This window comes from Pimephales promelas, chromosome 24 (assembly GCF_988280905.1).
Source record: "Pimephales promelas chromosome 24, fPimPro1.hap1.1, whole genome shotgun sequence".
NCBI lineage: Eukaryota > Metazoa > Chordata > Actinopteri > Cypriniformes > Leuciscidae > Pimephales > Pimephales promelas.
Window position 1 is genome coordinate 26,739,003 of NC_142792.1, and position 16,646 is coordinate 26,755,648.

The 16,646-nt window shown below is 41.1% G+C and overlaps 1 long non-coding RNA gene across 1 annotated transcript; it reads left to right on the forward strand.

The window, feature by feature from the left end:
- The first annotated feature begins 14,399 nt into the window (after positions 1 to 14,399).
- On the forward strand, positions 14,400 to 15,941 carry LOC120492204 (uncharacterized). Its single transcript, XR_016149929.1, has 4 exons — positions 14,400 to 14,576; positions 15,152 to 15,220; positions 15,353 to 15,426; positions 15,508 to 15,941. It is a non-coding gene; the product is annotated as an uncharacterized LOC120492204 (long non-coding RNA).
- The last annotated feature ends 705 nt before the right edge of the window (positions 15,942 to 16,646 follow it).

Genomic DNA, 16,646 nt, shown 5'->3' on the forward strand with positions numbered 1-16,646 from the left:
CGAAAAATTAAGTATCCCCAATCTTCTCGAAACTCTGGATTCTGATAGAGGGCACCGAGACTTACACCTGAGTGCAAAAATGGAGGCTCTAGACCCTTCCAGAGCTGAGATATCGAAACTCAAAATTTCGACCCGAAAAAAAAACGACAGTGTTACCCCTTACGTTTTTTTTTTTTGGGCGAAAATTTAAGTATCCCCAATCTTCTCGAAACTCTGGATTCTGATAGAGGGCACTGAGACTTACACCTCAGCGCAAAAATGGAGGCTCTAGACCCTTCCAGAGCTGAGATATCGAAACTCAAAAATTTCGACCCGAAAAAAAAAACGACAGTGTTACCCCTTACGTTTTTTTTTTTTTGGGCGAAAAATTAAGTATCCCCAATCTTCTCGAAACTCTGGATTCTGATAGAGGGCACCGAGACTTACACCTGAGTGCAAAAATGGAGGCTCTAGACCCTTCCAGAGCTGAGATATCGAAACTCAAAATTTCGACCCGAAAAAAAAACGACAGTGTTACCCCTTACGTTTTTTTTTTTTGGGCGAAAAATTAAGTATCCCCAATCTTCTCGAAACTCTGGATTCTGATAGAGGGCACTGAGACTTACACCTGAGCGCAAAAATTGAGGCTCTAGACCCTTCCAGAGCTGAGATATCGAAACTCAAAATTTCGACCCGAAAAAAAAAACGACAGTGTTACCCCTTACGTTTTTTTTTTTGGGCGAAAAATTAAGTATCCCCAATCTTCTCGAAACTCTGGATTCTGATAGAGGGCACTGAGACTTACACCTGAGCGCAAAAATGGAGGCTCTAGACCCTTCCAGAGCTGAGATATCGAAACTCAAAATTTCGACCCGAAAAAAAAAAACGACAGTGTTACCCCTTACGTTTTTTTTGGGGGGGCAAAAAATTAAGTATCCCCAATGTTCTTGAAACTCTGGATTCTGATAGAGGGCACTGAGACTTACACCTGAGTGCAAAAATGGAGGCTCTAGACCCTTCCAGAGCTGAGATATCGAAACTCAAAATTTCGACCCGAAAAAAAAAAACGACAGTGTTACCCCTTACGTTTTTTTTTTTGGGCGAAAAATTACGTATCCCCAATCTTCTCGAAACTCTGGATTCTGATAGAGGGCACTGAGACTTACACCTGAGTGCAAAAATGGAGGCTCTAGACCCTTCCAGAGCTGAGATATCGAAACTCAAAATTTCGACCCGAAAAAAAAACGTCAGTGTTACCCCTTACGTTTTTTTGGGGGGGGCGAAAAATTAAGTATCCCCAATCTTCTCGAAACTCTGGATTCTGATAGAGGGCACTGAGACTTACACCTGAGTGCAAAAATGGAGGCTCTAGACCCTTCCAGAGCTGAGATATCGAAACTAAAAATTTCGACCCGAAAAAAAAAACGACAGTGTTACCCCTTACGTTTTTTTTTTGGGGGCGAAAAATTAAGTATCCCCAATCTTCTCGAAACTCTGGATTCTGATAGAGGGCACTGAGACTTACACCTGAGCGCAAAAATGGAGGCTCTAGACCCTTCCAGAGCTGAGATATCGAAACCCAAAAATTTCGACCCGAAAAAAAAACGACAGTGTTACCCCTTATGTTTTTTTTGGGGGGGGGGGCGAAAAATTAAGTATCCCCAATCTTCTCGAAACTCTGGATTCTGATAGAGGGCCATGAGACTTAGACCTGAGTGCAAAAATGGAGGCTCTAGACCCTTCCAGAGCTGAGATATCGAAACTCAAAATTTCGACCCGAAAAAAAAACGACAGTGTTACCCCTTACGTTTTTTTTTGGGGGGGGGGGCGAAAAATTAAGTATCCCCAATCTTCTCGAAACTCTGGATTCTGATAGAGGGCACTGAGACTTACACCTCAGCGCAAAAATGGAGGCTCTAGACCCTTCCAGAGCTGAGATATCGAAACTCAAAATTTCGACCCGAAAAAAAAACGACAGTGTTACCCCTTACGTTTTTTTTTGGGGGGGGGGCGAAAAATTAAGTATCCCCAATCTTCTCGAAACTCTGGATTCTGATAGAGGGCCATGAGACTTAGACCTGAGTGCAAAAATGGAGGCTCTAGACCCTTCCAGAGCTGAGATATCGAAACTCAAAATTTCGACCCGAAAAAAAAACGACAGTGTTACCCCTTACGTTTTTTTTTGGGGGGGGGGGGGCGAAAAATTAAGTATCCCCAATCTTCTCGAAACTCTGGATTCTGATAGAGGGCACTGAGACTTACACCTCAGCGCAAAAATGGAGGCTCTAGACCCTTCCAGAGCTGAGATATCGAAACTCAAAATTTCGACCCGAAAAAAAAACGACAGTGTTACCCCTTACGTTTTTTTTTTTGGGCGAAAAATTAAGTATCCCCAATCTTCTCGAAACTCTGGATTCTGATAGAGGGCACTGAGACTTACACCTGAGCGCAAAAATGGAGGCTCTAGACCCTTCCAGAGCTGAGATATCGAAACTCAAAATTTCGACCCGAAAAAAAAACGACAGTGTTACCCCTTACGTTTTTTTTTTTTGGGCGAAAAATTAAGTATCCCCAATCTTCTCGAAACTCTGGATTCTGATAGAGGGCACTGAGACTTACACCTGAGTGCAAAAATGGAGGCTCTAGACCCTTCCAGAGCTGAGATATCGAAACTAAAAATTTCGACCCGAAAAAAAAAACGACAGTGTTACCCCTTACGTTTTTTTTTTGGGGGCGAAAAATTAAGTATCCCCAATCTTCTCGAAACTCTGGATTCTGATAGAGGGCACTGAGACTTACACCTGAGCGCAAAAATGGAGGCTCTAGACCCTTCCAGAGCTGAGATATCGAAACCCAAAAATTTCGACCCGAAAAAAAAACGACAGTGTTACCCCTTATGTTTTTTTTGGGGGGGGGGGCGAAAAATTAAGTATCCCCAATCTTCTCGAAACTCTGGATTCTGATAGAGGGCCATGAGACTTAGACCTGAGTGCAAAAATGGAGGCTCTAGACCCTTCCAGAGCTGAGATATCGAAACTCAAAATTTCGACCCGAAAAAAAAACGACAGTGTTACCCCTTACGTTTTTTTTTGGGGGGGGGGGGCGAAAAATTAAGTATCCCCAATCTTCTCGAAACTCTGGATTCTGATAGAGGGCACTGAGACTTACACCTCAGCGCAAAAATGGAGGCTCTAGACCCTTCCAGAGCTGAGATATCGAAACTCAAAATTTCGACCCGAAAAAAAAACGACAGTGTTACCCCTTACGTTTTTTTTTGGGGGGGGGGCGAAAAATTAAGTATCCCCAATCTTCTCGAAACTCTGGATTCTGATAGAGGGCACTGAGACTTACACCTGAGTGCAAAAATGGAGGCTCTAGACCCTTCCAGAGCTGAGATATCGAAACTCAAAATTTCGACCCGAAAAAAAAACGTCAGTGTTACCCCTTACGTTTTTTTGGGGGGGGCGAAAAATTAAGTATCCCCAATCTTCTCGAAACTCTGGATTCTGATAGAGGGCACTGAGACTTACACCTGAGTGCAAAAATGGAGGCCCTAGACCCTTCCAGAGCTGAGATATCGAAACTCAAAATTTCGACCCGAAAAAAAAATGACAGTGTTACCCCTTACGTTTTTTTTTTTTGGGCGAAAAATTAAGTTTCCCCAATCTTCTCGAAACTCTGGATTCTGATAGAGGGCACTGAGACTTACACCTGAGCGCAAAAATGGAGGCTCTAGACCCTTCCAGAGCTGAGATATCGAAACTCAAAATTTCGACCCGAAAAAAAAACGACAGTGTTACCCCTTACGTTTTTTTTTTTTGGGCGAAAAATTAAGTATCCCCAATCTTCTCGAAACTCTGGATTCTGATAGAGGGCACTGAGACTTACACCTCAGCGCAAAAATGGAGGCTCTAGACCCTTCCAGAGCTGAGATATCGAAACTCAAAAATTTCGACCCGAAAAAAAAACGACAGTGTTACCCCTTACGTTTTTTTTTTTGGGCGAAAAATTAAGTATCCCCAATCTTCTCGAAACTCTGGATTCTGATAGAGGGCACTGAGACTTACACCTCAGCGCAAAAATGGAGGGTCTAGACCCTTCCAGAGCTGAGATATCGAAACTCAAAATTTCGACCCGAAAAAAAGACGACAGTGTTACCCCTTACGTTTTTTTTTTTTGGGCGAAAAATTAAGTATCCCCAATCTTCTCGAAACTCTGGATTCTGATAGAGGGCCATGAGACTTAGACCTGAGTGCAAAAATGGAGGCTCTAGACCCTTCCAGAGCTGAGATATCGAAACTCAAAATTTCGACCCGAAAAAAAAACGACAGTGTTACCCCTTACGTTTTTTTTGGGGGGGGGCGAAAAATTAAGTATCCCCAATCTTCTCGAAACTCTGGATTCTGATAGAGGGCACTGAGACTTACACCTCAGCGCAAAAATGGAGGCTCTAGACCCTTCCAGAGCTGAGATATCGAAACTCAAAATTTCGACCCGAAAAAAAAACGACAGTGTTACCCCTTACGTTTTGTTTTTTTGGGCGAAAAATTAAGTATCCCCAATCTTCTCGAAACTCTGGATTCTGATAGAGGGCACTGAGACTTACACCTCAGCGCAAAAATGGAGGCTCTAGACCCTTCCAGAGCTGAGATATCGAAACTCAAAATTTCGACCCGAAAAAAAAACGACAGTGTTACCCCTTACGTTTTTTTTTTTTGGGCGAAAAATTAAGTATCCCCAATCTTCTCGAAACTCTGGATTCTGATAGAGGGCACTGAGACTTACACCTGAGTGCAAAAATGGAGGCTCTAGACCCTTCCAGAGCTGAGATATCGAAACTCAAAATTTCGACCCGAAAAAAAAAACGACAGTGTTACCCCTTACGTTTTTTTTGGGGGGGCGAAAAATTAAGTATCCCCAATCTTCTCGAAACTCTGGATTCTGATAGAGGGCACTGAGACTTACACCTCAGCGCAAAAATGGAGGCTCTAGACCCTTCCAGAGCTGAGATATCGAAACTCAAAAATTTCGACCCGAAAAAAAAACGACAGTGTTACCCCTTACGTTTTTTTTTTTGGGCGAAAAATTAAGTATCCCCAATCTTCTCGAAACTCTGGATTCTGATAGAGGGCCATGAGACTTACACCTCAGCGCAAAAATGGAGGGTCTAGACCCTTCCAGAGCTGAGATATCGAAACTCAAAATTTCGACCCGAAAAAAAGACGACAGTGTTACCCCTTACGTTTTTTTTTTTTGGGCGAAAAATTAAGTATCCCCAATCTTCTCGAAACTCTGGATTCTGATAGAGGGCCATGAGACTTAGACCTGAGTGCAAAAATGGAGGCTCTAGACCCTTCCAGAGCTGAGATATCGAAACTCAAAATTTCGACCCGAAAAAAAAACGACAGTGTTACCCCTTACGTTTTTTTTGGGGGGGGGCGAAAAATTAAGTATCCCCAATCTTCTCGAAACTCTGGATTCTGATAGAGGGCACTGAGACTTACACCTCAGCGCAAAAATGGAGGCTCTAGACCCTTCCAGAGCTGAGATATCGAAACTCAAAATTTCGACCCGAAAAAAAAACGACAGTGTTACCCCTTACGTTTTGTTTTTTTGGGCGAAAAATTAAGTATCCCCAATCTTCTCGAAACTCTGGATTCTGATAGAGGGCACTGAGACTTACACCTCAGCGCAAAAATGGAGGCTCTAGACCCTTCCAGAGCTGAGATATCGAAACTCAAAATTTCGACCCGAAAAAAAAACGACAGTGTTACCCCTTACGTTTTTTTTTTTTGGGCGAAAAATTAAGTATCCCCAATCTTCTCGAAACTCTGGATTCTGATAGAGGGCACTGAGACTTACACCTGAGTGCAAAAATGGAGGCTCTAGACCCTTCCAGAGCTGAGATATCGAAACTCAAAATTTCGACCCGAAAAAAAAAACGACAGTGTTACCCCTTACGTTTTTTTTGGGGGGGCGAAAAATTAAGTATCCCCAATCTTCTCGAAACTCTGGATTCTGATAGAGGGCACCGAGACTTACACCTGAGTGCAAAAATGGAGGCTCTAGACCCTTCCAGAGCTGAGATATCGAAACTCAAAATTTCGACCCGAAAAAAAAACGACAGTGTTACCCCTTACGTTTTTTTTTTTTGGGCGAAAATTTAAGTATCCCCAATCTTCTCGAAACTCTGGATTCTGATAGAGGGCACTGAGACTTACACCTCAGCGCAAAAATGGAGGCTCTAGACCCTTCCAGAGCTGAGATATCGAAACTCAAAAATTTCGACCCGAAAAAAAAAACGACAGTGTTACCCCTTACGTTTTTTTTTTTTGGGCGAAAAATTAAGTATCCCCAATCTTCTCGAAACTCTGGATTCTGATAGAGGGCACCGAGACTTACACCTGAGTGCAAAAATGGAGGCTCTAGACCCTTCCAGAGCTGAGATATCGAAACTCAAAATTTCGACCCGAAAAAAAAACGACAGTGTTACCCCTTACGTTTTTTTTTTTTGGGCGAAAAATTAAGTATCCCCAATCTTCTCGAAACTCTGGATTCTGATAGAGGGCACTGAGACTTACACCTGAGCGCAAAAATTGAGGCTCTAGACCCTTCCAGAGCTGAGATATCGAAACTCAAAATTTCGACCCGAAAAAAAAAACGACAGTGTTACCCCTTACGTTTTTTTTTTTGGGCGAAAAATTAAGTATCCCCAATCTTCTCGAAACTCTGGATTCTGATAGAGGGCACTGAGACTTACACCTGAGCGCAAAAATGGAGGCTCTAGACCCTTCCAGAGCTGAGATATCGAAACTCAAAATTTCGACCCGAAAAAAAAAACGACAGTGTTACCCCTTACGTTTTTTTTGGGGGGGCAAAAAATTAAGTATCCCCAATGTTCTTGAAACTCTGGATTCTGATAGAGGGCACTGAGACTTACACCTGAGTGCAAAAATGGAGGCTCTAGACCCTTCCAGAGCTGAGATATCGAAACTCAAAATTTCGACCCGAAAAAAAAAAACGACAGTGTTACCCCTTACGTTTTTTTTTTTGGGCGAAAAATTACGTATCCCCAATCTTCTCGAAACTCTGGATTCTGATAGAGGGCACTGAGACTTACACCTGAGTGCAAAAATGGAGGCTCTAGACCCTTCCAGAGCTGAGATATCGAAACTCAAAATTTCGACCCGAAAAAAAAACGTCAGTGTTACCCCTTACGTTTTTTTGGGGGGGGCGAAAAATTAAGTATCCCCAATCTTCTCGAAACTCTGGATTCTGATAGAGGGCACTGAGACTTACACCTGAGTGCAAAAATGGAGGCCCTAGACCCTTCCAGAGCTGAGATATCGAAACTCAAAATTTCGACCCGAAAAAAAAATGACAGTGTTACCCCTTACGTTTTTTTTTTTTGGGCGAAAAATTAAGTTTCCCCAATCTTCTCGAAACTCTGGATTCTGATAGAGGGCACTGAGACTTACACCTGAGCGCAAAAATGGAGGCTCTAGACCCTTCCAGAGCTGAGATATCGAAACTCAAAATTTCGACCCGAAAAAAAAACGACAGTGTTACCCCTTACGTTTTTTTTTTTTGGGCGAAAAATTAAGTATCCCCAATCTTCTCGAAACTCTGGATTCTGATAGAGGGCACTGAGACTTACACCTCAGCGCAAAAATGGAGGCTCTAGACCCTTCCAGAGCTGAGATATCGAAACTCAAAAATTTCGACCCGAAAAAAAAACGACAGTGTTACCCCTTACGTTTTTTTTTTTGGGCGAAAAATTAAGTATCCCCAATCTTCTCGAAACTCTGGATTCTGATAGAGGGCACTGAGACTTACACCTCAGCGCAAAAATGGAGGGTCTAGACCCTTCCAGAGCTGAGATATCGAAACTCAAAATTTCGACCCGAAAAAAAGACGACAGTGTTACCCCTTACGTTTTTTTTTTTTGGGCGAAAAATTAAGTATCCCCAATCTTCTCGAAACTCTGGATTCTGATAGAGGGCCATGAGACTTAGACCTGAGTGCAAAAATGGAGGCTCTAGACCCTTCCAGAGCTGAGATATCGAAACTCAAAATTTCGACCCGAAAAAAAAACGACAGTGTTACCCCTTACGTTTTTTTTGGGGGGGGGCGAAAAATTAAGTATCCCCAATCTTCTCGAAACTCTGGATTCTGATAGAGGGCACTGAGACTTACACCTCAGCGCAAAAATGGAGGCTCTAGACCCTTCCAGAGCTGAGATATCGAAACTCAAAATTTCGACCCGAAAAAAAAACGACAGTGTTACCCCTTACGTTTTGTTTTTTTGGGCGAAAAATTAAGTATCCCCAATCTTCTCGAAACTCTGGATTCTGATAGAGGGCACTGAGACTTACACCTGAGTGCAAAAATGGAGGCTCTAGACCCTTCCAGAGCTGAGATATCGAAACTCAAAATTTCGACCCGAAAAAAAAAACGACAGTGTTACCCCTTACGTTTTTTTTGGGGGGGCGAAAAATTAAGTATCCCCAATCTTCTCGAAACTCTGGATTCTGATAGAGGGCACCGAGACTTACACCTGAGTGCAAAAATGGAGGCTCTAGACCCTTCCAGAGCTGAGATATCGAAACTCAAAATTTCGACCCGAAAAAAAAACGACAGTGTTACCCCTTACGTTTTTTTTTTTTGGGCGAAAATTTAAGTATCCCCAATCTTCTCGAAACTCTGGATTCTGATAGAGGGCACTGAGACTTACACCTCAGCGCAAAAATGGAGGCTCTAGACCCTTCCAGAGCTGAGATATCGAAACTCAAAAATTTCGACCCGAAAAAAAAAACGACAGTGTTACCCCTTACGTTTTTTTTTTTTTGGGCGAAAAATTAAGTATCCCCAATCTTCTCGAAACTCTGGATTCTGATAGAGGGCACCGAGACTTACACCTGAGTGCAAAAATGGAGGCTCTAGACCCTTCCAGAGCTGAGATATCGAAACTCAAAATTTCGACCCGAAAAAAAAACGACAGTGTTACCCCTTACGTTTTTTTTTTTTGGGCGAAAAATTAAGTATCCCCAATCTTCTCGAAACTCTGGATTCTGATAGAGGGCACTGAGACTTACACCTGAGCGCAAAAATTGAGGCTCTAGACCCTTCCAGAGCTGAGATATCGAAACTCAAAATTTCGACCCGAAAAAAAAAACGACAGTGTTACCCCTTACGTTTTTTTTTTTGGGCGAAAAATTAAGTATCCCCAATCTTCTCGAAACTCTGGATTCTGATAGAGGGCACTGAGACTTACACCTGAGCGCAAAAATGGAGGCTCTAGACCCTTCCAGAGCTGAGATATCGAAACTCAAAATTTCGACCCGAAAAAAAAAAACGACAGTGTTACCCCTTACGTTTTTTTTGGGGGGGCAAAAAATTAAGTATCCCCAATGTTCTTGAAACTCTGGATTCTGATAGAGGGCACTGAGACTTACACCTGAGTGCAAAAATGGAGGCTCTAGACCCTTCCAGAGCTGAGATATCGAAACTCAAAATTTCGACCCGAAAAAAAAAAACGACAGTGTTACCCCTTACGTTTTTTTTTTGGGGCGAAAAATTACGTATCCCCAATCTTCTCGAAACTCTGGATTCTGATAGAGGGCACTGAGACTTACACCTGAGTGCAAAAATGGAGGCTCTAGACCCTTCCAGAGCTGAGATATCGAAACTCAAAATTTCGACCCGAAAAAAAAACGTCAGTGTTACCCCTTACGTTTTTTTGGGGGGGGCGAAAAATTAAGTATCCCCAATCTTCTCGAAACTCTGGATTCTGATAGAGGGCACTGAGACTTACACCTGAGTGCAAAAATGGAGGCCCTAGACCCTTCCAGAGCTGAGATATCGAAACTCAAAATTTCGACCCGAAAAAAAAATGACAGTGTTACCCCTTACGTTTTTTTTTTTTGGGCGAAAAATTAAGTTTCCCCAATCTTCTCGAAACTCTGGATTCTGATAGAGGGCACTGAGACTTACACCTGAGCGCAAAAATGGAGGCTCTAGACCCTTCCAGAGCTGAGATATCGAAACTCAAAATTTCGACCCGAAAAAAAAACGACAGTGTTACCCCTTACGTTTTTTTTTTTTGGGCGAAAAATTAAGTATCCCCAATCTTCTCGAAACTCTGGATTCTGATAGAGGGCACTGAGACTTACACCTCAGCGCAAAAATGGAGGCTCTAGACCCTTCCAGAGCTGAGATATCGAAACTCAAAAATTTCGACCCGAAAAAAAAACGACAGTGTTACCCCTTACGTTTTTTTTTTTGGGCGAAAAATTAAGTATCCCCAATCTTCTCGAAACTCTGGATTCTGATAGAGGGCACTGAGACTTACACCTCAGCGCAAAAATGGAGGGTCTAGACCCTTCCAGAGCTGAGATATCGAAACTCAAAATTTCGACCCGAAAAAAAGACGACAGTGTTACCCCTTACGTTTTTTTTTTTTGGGCGAAAAATTAAGTATCCCCAATCTTCTCGAAACTCTGGATTCTGATAGAGGGCCATGAGACTTAGACCTGAGTGCAAAAATGGAGGCTCTAGACCCTTCCAGAGCTGAGATATCGAAACTCAAAATTTCGACCCGAAAAAAAAACGACAGTGTTACCCCTTACGTTTTTTTTGGGGGGGGGCGAAAAATTAAGTATCCCCAATCTTCTCGAAACTCTGGATTCTGATAGAGGGCACTGAGACTTACACCTGAGCGCAAAAATGGAGGCCCTAGACCCTTCCAGAGCTGAGATATCGAAACTCAAAATTTCGACCCGAAAAAAAAACGACAGTGTTACCCCTTACGTTTTTTTTTTTTGGGCGAAAAATTAAGTTTCCCCAATCTTCTCGAAACTCTGGATTCTGATAGAGGGCACTGAGACTTACACCTCAGCGCAAAAATGGAGGCTCTAGACCCTTCCAGAGCTGAGATATCGAAACTCAAAATTTCGACCCGAAAAAAAAACGACAGTGTTACCCCTTACGTTTTTTTTTTTTGGGCGAAAAATTAAGTATCCCCAATCTTCTCGAAACTCTGGATTCTGATAGAGGGCACTGAGACTTACACCTGAGTGCAAAAATGGAGGCTCTAGACCCTTCCAGAGCTGAGATATCGAAACTCAAAATTTCGACCCGAAAAAAAAAACGACAGTGTTACCCCTTACGTTTTTTTGGGGGGGCGAAAAATTAAGTATCCCCAATCTTCTCGAAACTCTGGATTCTGATAGAGGGCACCGAGACTTACACCTGAGTGCAAAAATGGAGGCTCTAGACCCTTCCAGAGCTGAGATATCGAAACTCAAAATTTCGACCCGAAAAAAAAACGACAGTGTTACCCCTTACGTTTTTTTTTTTTGGGCGAAAATTTAAGTATCCCCAATCTTCTCGAAACTCTGGATTCTGATAGAGGGCACTGAGACTTACACCTCAGCGCAAAAATGGAGGCTCTAGACCCTTCCAGAGCTGAGATATCGAAACTCAAAAATTTCGACCCGAAAAAAAAAACGACAGTGTTACCCCTTACGTTTTTTTTTTTTTGGGCGAAAAATTAAGTATCCCCAATCTTCTCGAAACTCTGGATTCTGATAGAGGGCACCGAGACTTACACCTGAGTGCAAAAATGGAGGCTCTAGACCCTTCCAGAGCTGAGATATCGAAACTCAAAATTTCGACCCGAAAAAAAAACGACAGTGTTACCCCTTACGTTTTTTTTTTTTGGGCGAAAAATTAAGTATCCCCAATCTTCTCGAAACTCTGGATTCTGATAGAGGGCACTGAGACTTACACCTCAGCGCAAAAATGGAGGCTCTAGACCCTTCCAGAGCTGAGATATCGAAACTCAAAATTTCGACCCGAAAAAAAACGACAGTGTTACCCCTTACGTTTTTTTTTTTTGGGCGAAAAATTAAGTATCCCCAATCTTCTCGAAACTCTGGATTCTGATAGAGGGCACTGAGACTTAAACCTGAGCGCAAAAATGGAGGCTCTAGACCCTTCCAGAGCTGAGAAATCGAAACTCAAAAATTTCGACCCGAAAAAAAAACGACAGTGTACCCCTTACGTTTTTTTTTTTGGGCGAAAAATTAAGTATCCCCAATCTTCTCGAAACTCTGGATTCTGATAGAGGGCACTGAGACTTACACCTCAGTGCAAAAATGGAGGCTCTAGACCCTTCCAGAGCTGAGATATCGAAACTCAAAATTTCGACCCGAAAAAAAAACGACAGTGTTACCCCTTACGTTTTTTTGGGGGGGGCGAAAAATTAAGTATCCCCAATCTTCTCGAAACTCTGGATTCTGATAGAGGGCACCGAGACTTACACCTGAGTGCAAAAATGGAGGCTCTAGACCCTTCCAGAGCTGAGATATCGAAACTCAAACTTTCGACCCGAAAAAAAAAACGACAGTGTTACCCCTTACGTTTTTTTTTTTGGGCGAAAAATTACGTATCCCCAATCTTCTCGAAACTCTGGATTCTGATAGAGGGCACTGAGACTTACACCTGAGTGCAAAAATGGAGGCTCTAGACCCTTCCAGAGCTGAGATATCGAAACTCAAAATTTCGACCCAAAAAAAAAACGACAGTGTTACCCCTTACGTTTTTTTTGGGGGGGCGAAAAATTAAGTATCCCCAATCTTCTCGAAACTCTGGATTCTGATAGAGGGCACTGAGACTTACACCTGAGTGCAACAATGGAGGCTCTAGACCCTTCCAGAGCTGAGATATCGAAACTCAAAATTTCGACCCGAAAAAAAACCCGACAGTGTTACCCCTTACGTTTTTTTTGGGAGGGCAAAAAATTAAGTATCCCCAATGTTCTTGAAACTCTGGGTTCTGATAGAGGGCCATGAGACTTACACCTGAGTGCAAAAATGGAGGCTCTAGACCCTTCCAGAGCTGAGATATCAAAACTCAAAATTTCGACCAGAAAAAAAAACGACAGTGTTACCCCTTACGTTTTTTTTGGGGGGGGGGGGGGGGCAAAAAATTAAGTATCCCCAATCTTCTTCTCTCTTCTTTCAATCTTCCTTCTCCTCACACGGTTTCTCAGCATCCTTTGGCTTTTAGTATGGAACACAACATTAAGGTAATACATTTTTTCTTTTACTACTTACATGCATAATACTGGTTACATTCCATTAATAAAGCATTCTTGTTACAATATGTTTCTGTGTCTTTCTTATAAAACCAATAAACATTTGTTACAATATGTTTCTGTGTATTTATTATAAACAGTTTACGTATAAAAACTGTATAACAGAAGACTATCTATAAAGTCTTTTACATATGGTTTCATATAAAAGCTGTTTTACATAAAAGACTGTTCTATAAAGTCTTTACAAGCAGTTTACATATAGTTTCATATAAAAGCTGTTCTATATAAAAGACTGTTCTATAAAGTCTTTACAAGCAGTTTATATATAGTTATTATAAAATAAATTGCATCATTCCACACAACAACGCCAAAAAAAAAAACACGACAGTGGTACCTTGTCTCGAGATCATGGGACTTACACCTGAGTGCAAAAATGGAGGCTGTGGACCCTTCCAGAGTTGAGATATTGAGATCCCACGTAGTATTTATGCCCTTATAAATATATCAATATCTCAGCTCTGGAAGGGTCTAGAGCCTCAATTTTTGCACGCAGGTGTAGGTCTCATGGCCCTCTATCAGAATCCAGAGTTTCAAGAAGATTGGAGAAACTTTTTTCGCACCCAAAAAAAAAAACGACAGGGGTTACACTGTCGTTTTTTTCGGAGGGCGGCGAAATTTTGAGTTTCTCTGATCTTCTTGAAACCCTGGATTCTGATAGAGGGCACTGAGACTTACACCTGAGCGCAAAAATGGAGGCTCTAGACCCTACCAGAGCTGAGATATCGAAACTCAAAATTTCGACCCGAAAAAAAAACAACAGTGTTACCCCTTACGTTTTTTTTGGGGGGGGCGAAAAATTAAGTTTCTCCAATCTTCTCAAAACTCTGGATTCTGATAGAGGGCTATGAGACTTAGACCTGAGTGCAGAAATGGAGGCTCTAGACCCTTCCAGAGCTGAGATATCGAAACTCAAAAATTCGACCCGAAAAAAACCCCCGACAGTGTCACCCCTTTCGTTGTTTTTTTTTGGGCGAAAAATTAAGTTTCTCCAATCTTCTCGAAACTCTGGATTCTGATAGAGGGCTATGAGACTTAGGCTGCGTCCGAAACCGCATACTTCCCTACTATATAGTAGGGAAAAAGCAGTAGGCGAGCGAATAAGTATGTCCGAATCTTTAGTATCCATAAAAGAGTAGGCCAGAATTACCAGAGTGACGTACTAATTATCGCGAGAATCGGGCATACGTATACTTATAGTACGTCCGAATATTCCTACTTTCTTACTATATAGTAGGGGAAAACAGTATTTGAAAGGAGTAGTATGTCCGAAACGTCAGTACTCATAAAAGAGTAGGCGAGAAGTTCCCGGATGATCTCCTGCTTTCGCCCAGATTTTTGAGTGTTCATCCGATGGATACTCTTCTATCCCAGGAGGCCACGGGAGAGCATTCGTCATTATCAACATCGCGGAGATCAGCGAAGCAGGGGGTTTTCAAATGTGAGTAAAAACGGTTCCTTGTGTTTAAATCGTATGTGTTAGACTACTATAGATTAAACGTTTTAACTGTTGAAGGTCTAAAGGACTTAGACAGTATAGTATAGTTGTGATTTTGCTGTAAACACATGGTTTATTAGTTAGTTAAACGGGGGAGCTCCAGTAAGTAGGCTACACGTAAGTTTCTAAAATGGATTTACATAACCATATAACGTTACATCTTAAACACGCTTATTTAAAATGTCTATTTACATCTGAAATGAAAATATTGTTTAAGTATTGCAGATGAGCACATCCCAACATGAAAAATACATCTGAGTGATGCAACGTTATGTGTGCTATTATGAAGGATAATTCACTGTTGTCAACACTACTTACATTAGACAAATGTGCTGTAAATACGGTAAATAAACAAATCTATAAAGTAACTAAATGTTATATTTAATTTGTCCCTTATTAGTGTTGATATATTAAGGAACATTTAAGTTGGATTAAAAGTGAGTTAACACATCAACCTCAGCATGTAAATTCAGTGTTGAGCTCGTAATGTGAATCTTGTCTGTATGTTACAAGGACAGAAGAACACGCGTGTGTTTATCCGGTGGAGAGAGGCTCATGATGCTGAATGCTGTCATCAAAGGCTTTGGGTGAGTATACTACAGAAATGGATAACAAAATCTATTCAATCTTAAATTGTAGTTTATTTGAATTATTGTAAATTCAAGTAGAGAAATTACAACACTTTTCTGATTCTTGATTTCTGTGCATTTGCTGCAGAGCTTTTGTGGTGGAGCAGGACCTGCAAGGAAAGATGATGGCAGCATTTGTTTTAGGGATTTTACTCAAATATTAAGTTAGGTTATTTTTAATAGATAAATCAAATGACATTGTGTTAAAATGACTGCTTTTGTATAATGTTTGTGCATTTTTGTAGGATCTGAAATGTCTGCAGACTGGTGTGAGCACTGAGGATGAGGAGCCCAGAGGTGCATCCTGGAAGTGGTGCCATGGATGAGTCCCTCCATCTCTCCACCTGCCTTTACGAGACCCTCGATCTCTCCACCTGCCCTTATTGCCTCAGATTGTGAAGCGCAGCACAACAACAAGCTCTGGGAAGAAGGCACAGTCCCCTCTGGTGAATTCAGCAGAATAAAGCTGCAGAATGGGAACCGCTGTGTTGAGTCGGCAGTATGTGGTGTTCAGCGGCTGTAAATACATGTTTGTAGTTTGAATAAAGCTTTGTTTCATGTGTTGTTGACTTGTATAATGCATTTGTTTATTGTGATGGTTACTTTTATTTGTTCTTTTACTCATTTATTCATTTTTATTATTGTTGTCAGTATATAAAATGTAATTATTTAATTAATGTATCCATTAATTCATCGATTGACTGATAATTGAGATGTTTCACTGCATACGAATATAAATGTATTCATGCATAACTGTCATATGACAAAACAAATTACATTTTGCTTGTTATATTAAATTATATTTTTAGTATATAAAAAAGTTATATAATTAAGTATTGGTCAGCATTTAATATTATTATTTTGTTTAAGTTTTGGGGTGGGCTAACAATGCAATTCATTCTGAGGTAATATTAATTTTTAAGGAGTGATACTTACATTTTTCGAGTATAAAATGAACAGTTTTCTCCAAAAAGAGATCTTCGAGCAGCTGCCCGTCTCCTTTGTGCAGACATTACAAACGCAGAGGAAAACTGTTCTAGGTTGTGCTGTCGAGTCACTGATGTTATGAAGTGTTAGTACACCTGTCGCTCATATAATTTAAACTTATAAACGTATTACATACAAGATCATGGAAAGATACCATAATAATCATAATGACAAAACAGAAAACATAAAGATCATTGGTTTGTTTACATCATAATACAGGAAAAAGGAACAATAACAAGGCTAAATATCTTTAAATAGTTCTTCATAATACATGAAAAATGTTGTTGTTTTGTTGTTGTTATAGGTCTGAGGGATGAAACGAGGTAAATTCATCAAGAAAAGGAGGAAAACTTAAAGGAGAAACGTTTTGGGTATAAAATAAAGAAATTAACATATA